The 16,094-nt window shown below is 37.4% G+C and overlaps 1 long non-coding RNA gene across 1 annotated transcript; it reads left to right on the top strand.

Moving 5' to 3' along the window:
* The first annotated feature begins 3,123 nt into the window (after nt 1-3,123).
* Nucleotides 3,124-5,606, top strand: LOC147515877 (uncharacterized). The gene is made up of 2 exons (XR_015210820.1): nt 3,124-3,458; nt 5,107-5,606. It is a non-coding gene; the product is annotated as an uncharacterized LOC147515877 (long non-coding RNA).
* The last annotated feature ends 10,488 nt before the right edge of the window (nt 5,607-16,094 follow it).

Here is a 16,094-nt window from a genome sequence, read left to right as displayed (position 1 = left end):
CCAAGCTGAAAAAAGTACCCATTAGGGCGATATAAACAATTCCAGAATAACCCAACCCAGTACATCTAAGGCTAGTGGTATTTTTTAGGTGAAATATGATCCCTAAATCAAAACTTTAATCGAAACCTTCACAAGAAAGATAGATGCCCTCACAACCAAACAAAGAGACCAAACTCCTTATCCTGTCATGAACGTAAATATATTACTATGCAATTTCAATTTAAGTTTAAATCATATAGATGTCACCTGTCCTTTGATCACAAACCTGTCATCACTTCAACCAGAAGAAGTACGTGTTTTCAATGTGCCAAATACACCATGGAGACAACATCCTAACTTCGCATGGACTAATAATCCACAAACCCAACCATCTCCAGGTTTCAAAAAACCACTAAATACATTCAGACAAGGACAATGTACCTATACAATCAGAACAGAGCATTGGTTCCATCCCATTTTAACCAGAACTACCAAAACCTACCTATCAACAACCAAAGAGACCTAGTTCTAGTTACACCATCAACTAGTGTCCAAACAGATAAGCCCACCAAGATAATGTTATCTGTCATGCAACAACAAACTCAAATGTTAGCATCCATGCAACAATCATTGAACTTGTTAGCCCAAGACAAAACTTAAAAAGGAGTGTTCCCAGGACAATCTATTCCAAACCCTAAACCAACAAACACAACCTTTGAAGCAACAAGTGATGTGAACGAAGCTGGAGCGCTAAAAATTCTTTCATGATCATCTTATCTAAGAGGATTAAATCCTCTTTTCCACGATGTATTCCTTCCCCATTCTGTTACACCTTTTTATTTAAAGGGAGTACAATAATAAGGTAACTGGACCCTCCATTTAGAGTGTGTGGTTGTAAGTTATGGAGCCTTAGTCCACATATATATCGCATATTCTTTGTAAAACATTTTTCACTCGTCGTTTGTGTAAGTGTGAACCTATGGAGCAAGTATACAAAATTTTCTTATCTTTATTTTACATTTCTTTTTCAAAATAGTTGTTTTCTCTGTTATATTAATGCAAGATTCTCGATATATCAATAGTCGTGTGATTTTCCAAAAAAACAAAATAGGTAATGGATTTTACACATACCAACCCCTAGAACAGCATAATCTAGGGGTGGTTTGAGATTAGTTTTGGTTATTAAGGGTTGCCTATATCACCGTGCTATTCGCACAGGTTAGGACATTCGATGTCATGCATAGTTAATCCCCCAACTCGCATAGGTAAAGCTCTGTCTATCTAGATTTGGTTCAGCCCAGATTCGACACAAAATTTGCCTGAGATTACCTGTTATGGTTTGTTTTAAAAAATTAGCGTTCAGAATCACGACTTTTTAGTACGAGTATCTCAAAACATCTCTCCATATTTTTCAAAACTAGAGGATATAGAAATGAAAATTATATGCCCCAGAGTAACCAAAATGATATCAGATTCACGTATAATTTTATCTTCTTGTCAAAAACCTCTATATGGTTATAGATATCTTTTGTTGGGGAAAACCACCTAAAAAGAAAATAAAAATTAGGCGTCTCCAAACGAGAATTAAACAAATAGAGTAACTCAAAGTGATATTATTCTCTGTTTAATTCTACCTTTTGCCTCTACCTCTCTATTTGTCTCGAGAATCTGACGTTAAAAGACTCAAATTTGTACAAATTTTCAAAAAATTCTTCCTTTCTTCCCAAAATCTTTCCCCTTCTCAATCTCTCTCTTTCTAAAAACTTTCAAAAAATTTCCAAAATATCTTCTGTTACAAACAAACACCCCCCCCCCCCCCACCTAGTAAGACTAGATGGATAAGTTTCAATGATCGTGTACAAGTACTTCCTAGAGAACTGAAGTTGAAGATATGGACACATAAACCAAAAACCATTCCTGGTTTGGGTAAAAGTTCATACGCACATAAGAGACGAGCTATGAGAGAAGGCTGGTGCTCGAACTGTTAAACACCAACTGGTCTTGGTCTTCAACCTCATAGTGAAAATTCAGTTTTTAAGGTTTTTATGTGCCAGCCACCTCCTCACCGAGCACAGTTGAAGAGGGTAATCTAACTATATGGTTGGGATTGACTCAAGCTTTCAAAAACTTCAAAGTCTTGGGAATCTGACTTAAAATGACCCACCTTTTAAAAATTTTAATTTAAACTTATTCAAAACCCAAAAAAAGAAATTAAAATTTTTCCTTCTTTTGTTTGTATATATTTCCCTTCAATTCTTTTTTGTTCTTTCCTTTATCTATTTTTCATCCATCGTTGGATGTGAGTGTACCTTATAGCTTTGCATAGCATTTCTGATGCTGATCATTTTGGTATCTCACGGGTCAAGATTGGACAAGTAACGAAGCGTGGATCAGTTGTTGAAGTTGTTAAGGCACTAAGGATATTATCGAAATTACCTGATTTTATTTGGGCTTGGGCCAAAATTTCAAAACAACTTAAAAGGCACATGCCATCAACCCATTTTAAGCCATGCGATCACCTGACCGACCTCAACTTCCCCAAAATTTCCCAACCCTAGCCTCACCTAACTGCGCACGGGCCTACCATCTTCCACTGCGCGACCGCCCTCCCACCTACAAACACTACCCCTCCAAATTTTACAGTAAACTCTATTTTCAACCCTCATTCCAACTAAAAACTCCGATTTCATTAACTCCTACTCTAAATGGCTCGAGTCCTAAAAATCGTGCTGGAGCAAATTTCGAACCCCTCTTCAATTCCGATCTATTTGAAGCACACTTCAAAGCTATGATTAGAAGAAAAGGATGGGAGTCTTTGGTTTTGTTGGAAGGTGGGAGTTATTCTTCCTCTCTCACTCTTTCGTTTTACAAGCACATGCAATGAAGGGAGGATGATTGCGTCATGGTTGTCAAGGATGGCCACACGTTTGAGCTCACTAAGGAGGTGGTGAGTGAGGCTCTGGGGATTCCTCTGAAGGTCTATACTCAGACAGAACAGTCCCCAGATAACAAGACCCACTACACCAATTTGCTCAAAAAACAACACTTACCATTGGGTATAAATGACGGTTAATAGCTCTTGTTGTTAAGCGAGTGTGTTGAGTCGTTGTATTATAATCGAAGGGCCGGGGATGTTCTATTTGCTCGGTCCCACCCTTTGTTTAGTGAAAACTTAAAATATGTTGTGCTCAGTTTTGAAGGAGAAAAATAGAAATTTGAGGGGAAAGACCAAATAACCAAACTGTATGTTCTAGGGAAGAAAAAATCGATTAATATTCCCGCTCTCACTTCGATATATCATCAGTTTTATCTCCAGTTTTCCGATCATGCAATCTTTCTCTTTCTCTCTACACTTTCAATCATTCGTTCGACGCTAGAGATTTTTCTCAATTTTTGCTATCAGGTTTGGTAGATTTCGATTTTGGTTCTTCCAAAGATCCTACACGTCTCTCTCCCTCGCTCAATTATTCAATTAACAGGTACAACTTGTATATATTTTTTTTTTGTTTGATGAATTGCAAAATTTGTGTCTTTTTTGGGAAATTGAGTTTGCTGCATTTATTTGTGATAAATCCCAGGGTTTTCTCTGCAAGAACTGAAAAATTGTGAAGTTTAGTGAGTTCTTGTTTGTGATAAATCGTTGGGTTGTTCTGCAAGAACTGAGAATTGAAATTTAAAATTTTTGTAGGTGCTTATTTGTGATTACTTGTTTGATTGGGGATGTACGATGGATGTTTGCTTAGTTAAAAAATAATAATTAAGATGCTAGCTAGTGGATGAAGTTGCACGCAAATTATTTGATTGAAACGTGTTGAACTTATTATGTGTATGTTGTTGTGAGCTATTCCATGTTACTGATGTTTGTGCATATGTTATTAGGAAATTAATACTTAAGACTTTATAATCATATAAAGAAGATATTAGGGAACCTTTAAGAGGATTGCATGTTACCGCAACCCAATCATGTTCTTCCATTACTGAGTGTATTTTGCAATAATGTGTTTCCAATTTCTTCCATTTCAGTGACGAAGCATTGTGCTTTTAGGGATCCATCATATTTTCTAGCTTTCTTGATGTACTGGGTTGCTGACCTTTTCATGTGAAATTAGTGACCTTTTTATATCTAGTCTAGGACTTCAAAGAGAATAGCTTCTTATGTGTAAGAACTCAGTTCTGATGTGGGATCTGGTACATCTTTTTACCCCTAAATCATGTCATTCTACACCAATTGTAATAATTTAGAATAATGGATCTAGCAACCCAAAATGATTAGTATGTAACCCAACTTTGTTGAATTTAATATGTAAGTAATGTAACCTTGATTAATATGTAAATTATATTGTAACCCAACTTTGACTCCTTTCTTATAAAATTATGTATTGCAAGAATGATATAGTGGGTTATAGCAAAAACTAGTAACTTAGAAAATAAGTGTTTACGAATTCGGAAACCGCTCAGAGACTATTTCTTGCATGATTTCAATTGGGTTAGAACATAGAAACAACATCCTTGGTGCTAAAGGTAACTATGTTTCTGTCCAACCTTAGTAGAACAAACATAACCATTGGTGATGGATGAAGAGTATGGAGTCCAAAATCAAAAGGTGTGTTTTTCACTTCTTAATTCATAAAGGTGTGATGTAGGTAGTAGCAACATTTAGTGAACTGAGATTTACTCAACATTATGACTGAAATTATGAACTCTGTAGTGAATGGTTATTGTTATTAGTGCAATTAGTAATGAGGATGCACATGATCCGGCATTGGCAAACAATGTCAAATTTATATTTTCCGAAATGGGGAGAGGAGATGGATAGATTGAAATATGCTATAATGGTAAATAAGAAGCAGGTATGCTTAAGTGTTAATTGTGACTTCCCTTATGTTTAAATTTTCTCAATGTAGCTTTAAACTTTTCAAGTTTATAATGCCTTCTTTTTCAGATTATGTTTCTGGATTTCTATTCGTATAGAAGTTCAGACCAAGGGATATCAAAAGGCTGAATATAAACTTGTCTTGTGCTGTGATCAGTCCCCAAATATGCATTTTATTACCTTTACAATGCTTCAATTATGCCCTTCTTATGCTTAATGAACAGACAACTTATAGCTTTTGCTACCTTTTGCAGGATACAAGCCATTTAGGACGTATATTCCTAAAATGTGCATTTTAGCGCAAAAAGGATTGTCATTGACGCTACTTGGGAAGATTCTAGTTTAAGAGCAATAGCGCCAAAAACTCAAAGTCAACTTTCAAGGATTCAAGACTAAAAGCTAAAGACCCAAGGACTAAAAGCTAAAAGCTATGGACTCAAAGACTTAAAGCCAAATCAATAATTCAATTATATGGGCTAAAGTAAAAAACCGACAAAGCTTAATCTTATCCTCAAGGTTGTTTCTAGAAGAAGGGGCAAATATGTAATTGGTGTCCTATATAAACCAAAGTAGGAGGAGAAAGAACCTTACCCTAGAATTAATCTTTGGTCATTAGGAGTAGATAATATATTTTAAATTAATAGTGTTATTTGTTATTTACTTGTTTTCTATTTTTATGTTCTTGAAGTTTTAATTGTTAAATCAAGTTCTTATTATCTTCAATACAAGTTTTCAATCTTGTCTTCAATACAAAGTTTTTATTACTTCTCTAATCTTTGATTCAACCCCAAAAACACTAGTCATACTCATTTGACTAGTTCAAATGAGCATAACTTTGTGAGCAAGATATTCATCAAAACCATTTCCATACTTGTTTTTCTATCAAGTCAATAGTTTATTTAAGACTTCAACCCATTCTAGATAAAGAACTAGTGTCTCCACTATTAAAACATCAAGAACAAGAGTAAAGAAAGACTAGAAAGTTTAGAAAGAGATTTTTCAACCATCAAACCATTCCTCCTAACAAAGGATTTAAGATGAACAACAAAACCCAACACACCACAATTTATAAATCTTCAAATGGCACCGCCGTCATGGATCCAAATGGAAAGAGAAAGATGGAGAAAAAAATCACTCTTTGAACTCTTCTTCTCAATCTTATTTTCAAGTTTTTTAAGTTTTTTTTTTTCTTTTATTTCATTACTGATAATTCTTTTTCGTGTACTTCCAGTAAATTTCTGAGCAAACGGAGCCCGAGAATAGCACGAGATGGTTCACTAGAGATTGTTGGAGAAAAATGAGCAAAAACGAAGAAAATCAACCCGCGCCGCGCCTGATATCTGATAATTGATAATTTTGAATAGCTTAACAATGAAATGAACGATGAAACTCAAAACGTAAGTAAACTAAACTATCTTATGATCCTATATGCTTATCAAAGATTTCTCTACTCTCAATCCTATGAGATATAGTGGAGTAGGAAGTTCGTTCCACTCCTAGTGCTCTAGAATGGAATTGTTTTCTAATCTAATTAATCGGTCTTTGAGTCAATGAGAGCTTTACGAAGGTGTGTTATACTACGATACCTATATGAAATTGATTATGTTGAATCTAACTACGAATGCTATGGCAATATGATTGTTTTGAATCTAGATAAAGGATTAGAGGGGAATTGAATCCACCTCGAATCCAACTTAATAGCCTAGCATAGATTCTTGTATCTCGATTCTTACATTCTTACGGCAAGAAATTCGAAGTTCTAATCCCTAGTGTTCATGGCATTTCTACCGAAAGTACTAACTAGCATGTGAGGTCGCCCACCCATTCTCATGGCTTAATCACGACCTTCTAGATTGGAATAGACTCTACAATGCTTCTACACTATACCACTAAGTTTTCATCAAGGCTTCATCAACCCCTCTAATGGAGGTTTTAGCCTTGAATCATTCCTTGATCATTCATTCTCATATGAATCTAAACTAAACATATTATCAAGATTCGAAATTTACTAATCTAATTAAATAATGATTAAATTCTAATTAACAACTAAGAAATGGTAACCAACAATAATTAAAACTAGATCTAATAGATTGGAATAACACAATTCAAAATTGATAAAATAACTATTTTATTTATCTAATCAATCAAGAACAATGATTCAAAGACTTAATCTAAAACAAGAATTGAAAATGGAACTAAACTTAATTTTATTAATTAAACTAGATCTAGAATTATCTATATTGTTTTAGGTCTAACTAGCTACCATTAACAAAGAGCTAAGCTTTGGTTTTTATATGTCCAGATCCAAAAATCGTGCATGGGCTTGGAGCCATGTTTTGGGCCAGAGAATCAGGCCCAAAACCCAATATTTTCAGTCCAAAAAGGCCTCTTCAGTTGCAGTTTGCTTCAACAGACTTTTCGTCCACTTCTGCTCCTCTGATTGGGTCAAGGCTTGGACCATTGGAAAGCTCTTTCCGAGCCGGTTGTTTTGACATAAGGTAGGCCCCATTCCGAGGTCTGAGTCCAAAGATACAGCCATCGAAGGTTCTGCTGACTTGTGTGTTGTTTCTGCCCGTGTTGACTTTTCAGCTTTTGACCGGGATTTAGGAAGGCTTTGTCTTCTTGAATCTAGGCCTTTAATCATGGAACTCCTTAGTAACTGACCCTTGCTCTTTTATCTCGCTAAAGTGGCACATTTCTGCACATAATGGACTTTGAAACCTGAAATGCATAAAAACACATAATCAGTGTTAACTCTTAATTATTACTCACATAATTGGTCTAAAAGTATGACTGTTACAGAGTTAAAACTACAGTTTTGGGCTCTTATCAAACCACCCCCAAACAGCATTTTGCTTGTCCTCAAGCAAAGATGAGAAATTAGAATAAGTGACCAAAAATGGAGTTCTAACTACTCTCGTTTATTTGAGTCGCGATTGCATTGACCATATGCAACAAGGCCTTAAACCACTAGGAATTCCCTAGTGGACGAGTTATAGCCTCGTGAGAGTTTTCCAGTGAAGGTACTCACAAACTTCATCTATACTACAACGACTAAGAAATAAAACTATTGTTTCCTCATTCATGTCTCAACTATCTATACATCTCACTAGCAATTGAATAAGAATAACCAAGTCAAAAACCTAAACTAATATATGCATAATAATCAATCATCTATGATACAAATATATATACTATGAGTAATACTATGAAATGCCTAGCAGGTTCGTTTCTGAAAACTTCGAATAACGCCCCTAAGTAGGTCCTCACATAAATGTCAAGACAAAACCACTCTGATTTTTCCGCTCAAGTTTCATTTACTCCAAGTAAAATGGGGCACACTTTACCTTACAATCTCAATGACAAACAAGAAAGTCGGAGTCGATCAAACACATCTGCCACTTACTATCACACTAACCTATTCCTAATTGAGCTAGAGGTATTTATTAGGTGTTGCGGGGATTAGGAGATGGTTTAAGAAGGAAGGAAATGGATATTCAAAAGGACAAGTTTGAGATAATAGAGTCTTCATATTATGTAACTAGAGAAAACCTTGTTATTTACTTTTGCTTCTATACTTTGTTTCCATCCTTAGCTATATATATTTTTATTTTCTTTTTCTTTTCTTTGGCTTTTGACTCCGTTTTTATTCTATTTTTGGAGTTTTTATTTTATTTCTATTTTTATTTTTCTTTTCTTTGGATGGAAACTTCTTTTTCTTTATTTTTTGAAGCAATTAACTAACTTTTGTATACACAGGTTTTTCTCTTCTTCTTTCTTCCTCATTCTATTTTCAGACTTATCTAAATTGGGTAGGTTGAATTTTTTATTTTGTTTTGTTTGTAACAGGGTAAAGGATTTGTGGTTTATGAAAGGCTAAAGAAAGGCTCAGAGGGGCTTACTAGCTTAAAATAATTCATAGGTTTGAATTTCTGGCTATATCGATCCAAAGAGGGGCCTAAATTCTCGCTTAGGATATGGCATAGTGATCAAGCAAGTGGGCGTGTGATTTGTCTATCCGATTTTTACTTCTCCCTTGTGTCATTTCTCAAATGTTTAAACTCATATAAGGCTTTAGGCTATATTCTCACAGGATTTGTAGAATAAGTACTCTAGCCTAGATTTCAGAAACTTACTGCTAACAATCATAGATACTCATGTAATATATTTATAGATAGATGCAAAGATTATTACCTACATATTAACCTAAGTTTCTAAGAATTATTCTGATGCAAAAACTACGTGAGACTTCTAGGTTGTTAAGAGCATAGAGAAAGAAAACAATACCAATATTCCTAAGTGTATAGCATAAACTTATTTATTTATATTTTAAAAAAAAAAAATTTGAAACTTTAACTAGAAAACAAATGCGTATTATACATATCTATATCCTAACAGATGCCTTAATTACACGTGTTTCTATGCCCCAAACAAGAATCATGCTTTGTCCTCAAAGTATTGTAAATAAAGAGGGTAGGAAAAATACCATTGAAACGCGTGTGAAATTCGGGAACATCTGCAAAACAAAGTTAGAACGCATACTAATATAGGAAATAAAAACTGACGCAACTCTATAAGAGTTCCACCCATTATGGGGTTAACCGAATTAAATTGCTTGGGACATAAGCAGACACTAACAAAACTAAAAACTTACCTTATCTCCCGCTTAAGCATCCTCTTCCTCGTTAGTGAGACGAGGTTCCTTCGCATCCTGCCAGTCCATTGTAATTTGCCAAGCTTGCCGCCAGTTATCATCTACTAATGCTAACCTGTTAAGTGTTATCATGTCTGATGGGATGTACGGGGCAACCAAATGAGGCTGCACCTGCCATCCCGGCCAAGTCATTATTCGCAACGAGTGAATCACCCGATTGGTGGGTCTCATGACTTCAACCCTTTTCCAATCTGTGAATTGTGCACAGAATACGGGTAAACAACTACGCATGATGCGGCTTACTAAAACAGGCATAAGAAGATACTTACGCCTCATGGTTTGGGCTCTCTTAAGACTAGCGACTAATACTTTACTGAAATGTCATATCGGCGACGCCCCTCATTAAAGCGAGGAAAATGTCACCAGCGATCGCTTTGCGAAAATGAACCGCCATTCCCCAAAATATTCATCGGGATGAATAACATGGTGGTGCCTACGTTTAGGAAAAAGGCTACCAAGGGCAATGCTATATAAGCCCACGGTCCATTACTCGAAATACCCTCCCCCCATAATAATACTCATGGAAATATGTATAATCATAAAGATATGCATTATCGGTCATATACGCCCATGTGTGAACAGGATCAGGTATTGGTAATCCTGAAACTAGAGCGACCACATTTTTATCAAATTGATGTGTCGTGTCTTCGACTACGACAGAGAATTCTTGTTCTCCATCCTGATTACAATAGAATTTAACATGGTCGTAGAAATAAGTAGTAAGCTGTGGTGAATATGAATCGTCATCACTTACCAGTAGATGACGCCATCCTAACTGCAGGATTCTTTGTCGGAACCAATGTCCATAGGTCTCGGTGCCCAACACATCTTTGAAGGACTATTCAGGTATGACTATAGGAGATGTCATCACAATAACTCTTTGAATAGCTCCACAAAAATCCTGGAATGACCGTCTGAAAATTGGATTTTTCCGCGTTAACAGAAGGCAGGGCGCGGTCGCGCTCGTGTGTTAATGTTTTTACAGTGTTTTGGGCGTGGGTCGCGCTCAAGGAGGGCGCGGGTCGCGCTCTGACTAAATTTTTCGAAAATGTAAAGGGCGCAGGCGCGCTCTGAAGTGCTGAAACCGGAGTTTAGAGCAAAAAGAAAGAAAAACTTGGAGTGGAAGGTGCGGGATGATGGTGGGATGTAGTGTGGTTTGTTAGTGTAGAAAGAAAGGAGTTTAAATAGGTTCTGAGCTACCAAAACGAATCGGGAAGTTCCCAAATTGTTTGAAGGCAATTTCCGGAAATAGAAAAATTCCAAACCCAAAACGAAACAAACCATTTCCATGATTTTCTATAAATCCTGGTATCTTTCATACTTGATTTAGAATAGTAACTTCTAAACTCTCCTAGATTTCATGACCACCACAAAAATCATAGATATGCCAATATCGGCCAAATTATCAACCTTTCCTCCAATACAACTTTACAGCAGATGATCATATAACGACTTATGCTCGGTATAAATATTTCCACCCCCAAACAAGTCGGGAAGGTGGGATTTATGATAAAACAAGCAGTACTCGAAAATAACCAATTATATTAAAAATAAAATTTAAATCCAAACAACCTTAAATAAACACATTACTATTTAAATTTAACTACTGAATTAAAATTCAACTAATAAAACAATCATGAAATAACAGCGAACACAACTGATGGTGAACACCTAGTTCTGTGATGATGATGGGCCCTGGGATGGAGATTGGCTTGAACCATCTGTCCTTTGGCGACGACGCTCATGCCTGTCGGACTCGGTTGAACCAGAGTCTTCCACGGGTGGCATGCGTCGTAGCATCTCTATTTGGAACAAGCGATGGGCTTCCATCTCAGTACCGAGTACTGCATACTGGGTTTGTTGATGCTGGTGGATAGTCTCCATGTTAGACAAGATATCGTCCAGAACCCCTTCGAGCATTTCAAATCTCCTCTGAAGGTTCCCTTGCTTCTTTTGAACTACAATCTGTCTATCTCGAATATTTCCACAAATACCATAAACGCACCGCAAGGCAGTTTGCAACACTTGCATGCGTTCTAAATTAGAATTACAATTATCTAATGCATCTTGATCCAGACATGTCATATCTTCCCTTTCATCCTCTGACTCAACCATTTTTTCTTCAGACAACGGCCAAGTCTCTTGGATGAAATTCGTATAGATACTTGCATTAGAATGCAATTTGATCTTAATAGGAGCAGATCTTGCGACAGCTCTAAAGGAGAGCATGATCTTAGTGATCAATACGGGAAGAGGCGCCAAGCTCTTCCCCACTCCTCGAATCACATTAAACATTAAATCAAGGATGCAGAAATTATACTTATTTGTTTGCAAAATCCGGAGAACGCGTCGCGGACATTGCGGGCCGATATCAATCGACTTTGTCTTTCCCGAAGGGCGTTCCTACCAATCCACCGAGCTACGGCCCGGTTGATTGGTTCTCGTGGTGGACGGGGACGAATGAGATGTCGGATTGTATTCACCCTCCAGACAGTAGTATTCTTCATCAAAGCGGGAACTCCAAGATATCGGGATTCCTGAATTGTCGTTACTAGGTTGCTTTCAAGCGTAATTCCTAACAGTTCGGCCAACAACTGTCTCGTTACTTCCCTCCTCGTTCCTCCTAACTTTATGAAAATCCTATCCCCTTCCAATTCTCGCTTTTTATAAAACTGTTCTACCAAATCATAGTGATAGAACTCCTCTCAATAAAAACCACCACAACCGTTCCAATGCCTCTTAATCATCTCCGCGTCATAAAATGGCGCATAACTGTCGTAAGCAAACGCGTGTTCCGGCAAAATTCTACGTCGTAGCGCCATTGAAGTTTTGTTAGACAACTAATGGTTTTGTAGACTGTGGGGGAGGCGAGTTTGAAGAAAACAACTAAAAACAACGTTGGTGGCGGTGATAGCGGTGGTGGAGACTTTAATTGGTGGCTATTTTTCGGAGTTGGGTTGGTTTGGATGATGGTTTAGAGAAGATTTTAGGTGGATTTGATTTTCTTCTCTATCTCTATTTTTATTTTGGTGTTCAAGGTTTGCTTTAAAATTGGAAACCGGCAGGATTCAAAAGGGAAGCACTATGCGTGCGGTTTGGGCCTAAGCCCAATGTGAATTCCGAAATTTTCCGATTTTTCGCGCAACTTCAAATTCAATTTGCCGCTTCGTTACTGGCCCGATTTTGGCGAATGAGTTATGGAAATGATCAGTAGAGAATTTCCAATCCAATGATCCATAAAATATTCAATTCCAACCATGGGTGACGGGGGGAGGGTGGAAGAACGCCTCGAAGTGCGTGTGTGACGTAAGTTATGCGAACGAAGGAAATCTAAGTTTAGATTACGTCAACCCAATTGAACTACAAGTAATGGGCCTAAGCAACACAAATGGAAAGTTCAAGCAATCCAAATGGAAAGATCGACTACCCAAAAAATTTGTTTAAAACGTGGGTCGTTTAAAGTCAGATTCCCAAGACTTGTTGGATTGCTATTTCTATGATTTTAGAATTTTTATTTTATTTTTATTTTTATTTATTTTATTTTTTATTAGTTTATTATAAGAAACACAAAAAACAATAAATAAATAATTCACCCCATAGAGGAACATGACTCAAAAACCGAGAAAACATGCAAAGGTGGAAAACGTAAATTATGTTAACCGTGGACTTAGGATCCGGTACTTACAGCCACACACTCCATAGGGAGGGCCCGGTTACCTGAATGGTGCACTTACCACTATATGGTAGTGAAAGGAAGTACACCAAATGACAAGGTCAGTCCTCATAGACAGGTCTTGTAAAAGGACTTCCTCTACATCGAGGGGGACGAAGTTAAGTGAAAATGTTTTAACCGTTGACCATTAACTTGAAAGGTACTTTATTGTCATTTGGATTTACCAAGGTGATTGCCCTGTAAGGGGTGACTTCATAACGAGAAGGGGCCGGACCAACGGGTTTTAGTTTTCCGGGAAAATATGTAGGCGGGAGTTGTAAAGCAAGACCTTTTGACCGACCACAAACTCTTTGCGCAAAGATATGCTTATCATGAACACGCTTTCATGTTAGCTTTATAATCCTTCATGAGATCGCATCTAATCACTCACGGATTTCTTCAAGCTCATTCAATTGTAACTTGCGTTTGACACCTGCCTCATCAATATTGAAGTTAAGGCTTTTATAGCCCACGAGCATGGTGCTCTAATTCAATCCGGTCAAATGACATGGTTTCCCAAATACAAGTCTAAAGGGAGACATACCTATAGGAGTTTTGAAAGCAGTTCTATCGCCCCATAAGGCATCCGATAGACGCTTTGACCAGATCTTTCCTATCGGGGTTTACAGTTGTTTCTAAAATCTTTTGATTTCCCTATTAGAAACTTCTACTTGTCCGCTAGTTTGTGGATGATAAGGAGTTACTACTTTGTGTGTAACTCCATACTTTTTCACTAGGGATGCAACAACTCTGTTGCATATATGTGTTCCACCATCACTAATGATGGCTTTAGGAATGCCAAACCGACAGAAAATATATTCTTTAATAAAAAATACAACGGTCTTATGGTCATTGCTACGGCAAGCTAGGGCCTCTATCCATTTAGACACGTAGTCCACAGCAACTAGAATATAAATGAAACCGTGGAAAACTGGGAAAGGACCCATGAAATTAATGCCCCAAATGTCGAAAATTTCTACTATCAAGATTGGATTTAATGGCATCATATTACGCTTCCTGATTCGTCCAAGTTATTGGCAATGAATACACGTCTTGCAATGCACTTGGGCATCCTTAAAAAGGGTAGGCCAATAAAATCCACATTGAAGAACTTTAGCGGCTGTTTTCATCCCACTAAAATGGCCACCACACTCTCTGTCATGGCAGAACGATAGAACTTCATTGTATTCCCACTGGGGAATACAACGACGAATAATCTGATCCGCACAATACTTAAAAAGATAGGGCTCATCCCAGTAGTATAACTTAACTCTGGCCAAGAACTTCTTACGTTCATTTCTTGACCAATTATAAGGCATAACATCAGCCGCTAAATAATTTACAATGTCAGCATACCATGGTGCTGAAAAAATGGCATACAGATGCTCATCAGGAAAAGAGTCTAGTATGGACTCGAAATCGATCGATCGTCGTTTTGTGAGTCTAGATAGGTGGTCGGCAACTCGTTTTCGACCCTCTTTTGTCTTTTATTTCTAATGTGAACTCTTGCGGGAGAAGGATCCATCGGATTAATCTCGCTTAGCATCCTTCTTCGCAAGAAGGTACTTAAGGCTGCATGGTCCGTGGTAAACTAAGGTTTTAGAACCAACCAAATAAGGACTAAACTTATCTAAAGCATAAATGACGGGCTAAGAATTCTTTTTCGTTAGTTGAATAATTCCGTTGAGCATCGTTTAATGTTTTACTAGCATAATAAATAACAGTGGACTTATTATCTAGTTTTTGTCCCAAGATCGCACTAACCGCATAGTCACTAGCACCACACATGAGTTCGAAAGGTTTAGACCAATCGAGGAGGTCAGATAACCTGGTGCAGAGGTTAGAGGCGGCTTTTAAAGTTTCAAAAGCCTACTTACGCTAAAATTAAAATCAAAGATTGCATCTTTCAAAAGCAGATTAGTTAAAGGCCTAGCTATTTTCGAGAAGTCTTTAATAAATTGCCTATAAAACCTGCATGGCCTAGAAAGGTTCTAATATCACGGACAACCCGGGTTTAGGTAGAGTCGCTATCTTATCTAGTTTGGCCTTATCTACTTGATGCCATCACTAGATACAATGTGACCTAGTACTATGCCCTTTTTGCACCATGAAATGACACTTTTCCCAGTTTAAAACGAGGCTCTTTTCTTCACACCGTGTCAAAACCTTAGACAGGTTAGACAAACAATCGCGGAAGGAGTCTCCATAGATAGAAAAATCATCCATGAAAACTTCCATAAAAGCTCTACCATGTCACTAAATATATGAAGCATACACCGGGAAGGTTCCAGGAGCATTACAATGGCCAAAAGGTATTCGTTTATAGGCATACGTTCCAAAGGGACATGTGAAGGTAGTCTTTTCTTGGTCATCAATATCAATAATAATCTGAAAATAGCCTGAGTAGCCATCCAGAAAACAATAAAAAGCATGACCAGCTAGGCGTTCGAGCATTTGATCTATAAAAGGTAAGGGAAAGTGATCCTTTCTTGTCATAGCATTTAAACGTCTGTAATCAATACAGATCCTCCATTTCATAGGGCCTTGTGTGACAACATAGTCACCCTTCCCATTTCGTACCATAGTAACTCCCGATTTCTTAGGAACTACATGAATGGGGCTTACCCATTCGCTATCAGAGATGGGGTATATGATACCCGCATCGAGTAATCGTAAGACTTCTTCCCTAACCACCTCTTTCATGGCTGGGTTCAAGCGACGCTGAGGTTCGCGAGAAGTCTTCGCGTTATCCTCCAAATGGATACGATGAGTGCAAATATTAGGGTCAATTCCCTTAATGTCGGCTAGGGACCATC

Source organism: Coptis chinensis, chromosome 2, assembly GCF_015680905.1.
Source record: "Coptis chinensis isolate HL-2020 chromosome 2, ASM1568090v1, whole genome shotgun sequence".
NCBI classification, from domain to species: domain Eukaryota; kingdom Viridiplantae; phylum Streptophyta; class Magnoliopsida; order Ranunculales; family Ranunculaceae; genus Coptis; species Coptis chinensis.
Note: the sequence above shows the minus strand (reverse complement) of the source record. Positions and strands in the feature narration are given on the sequence as shown.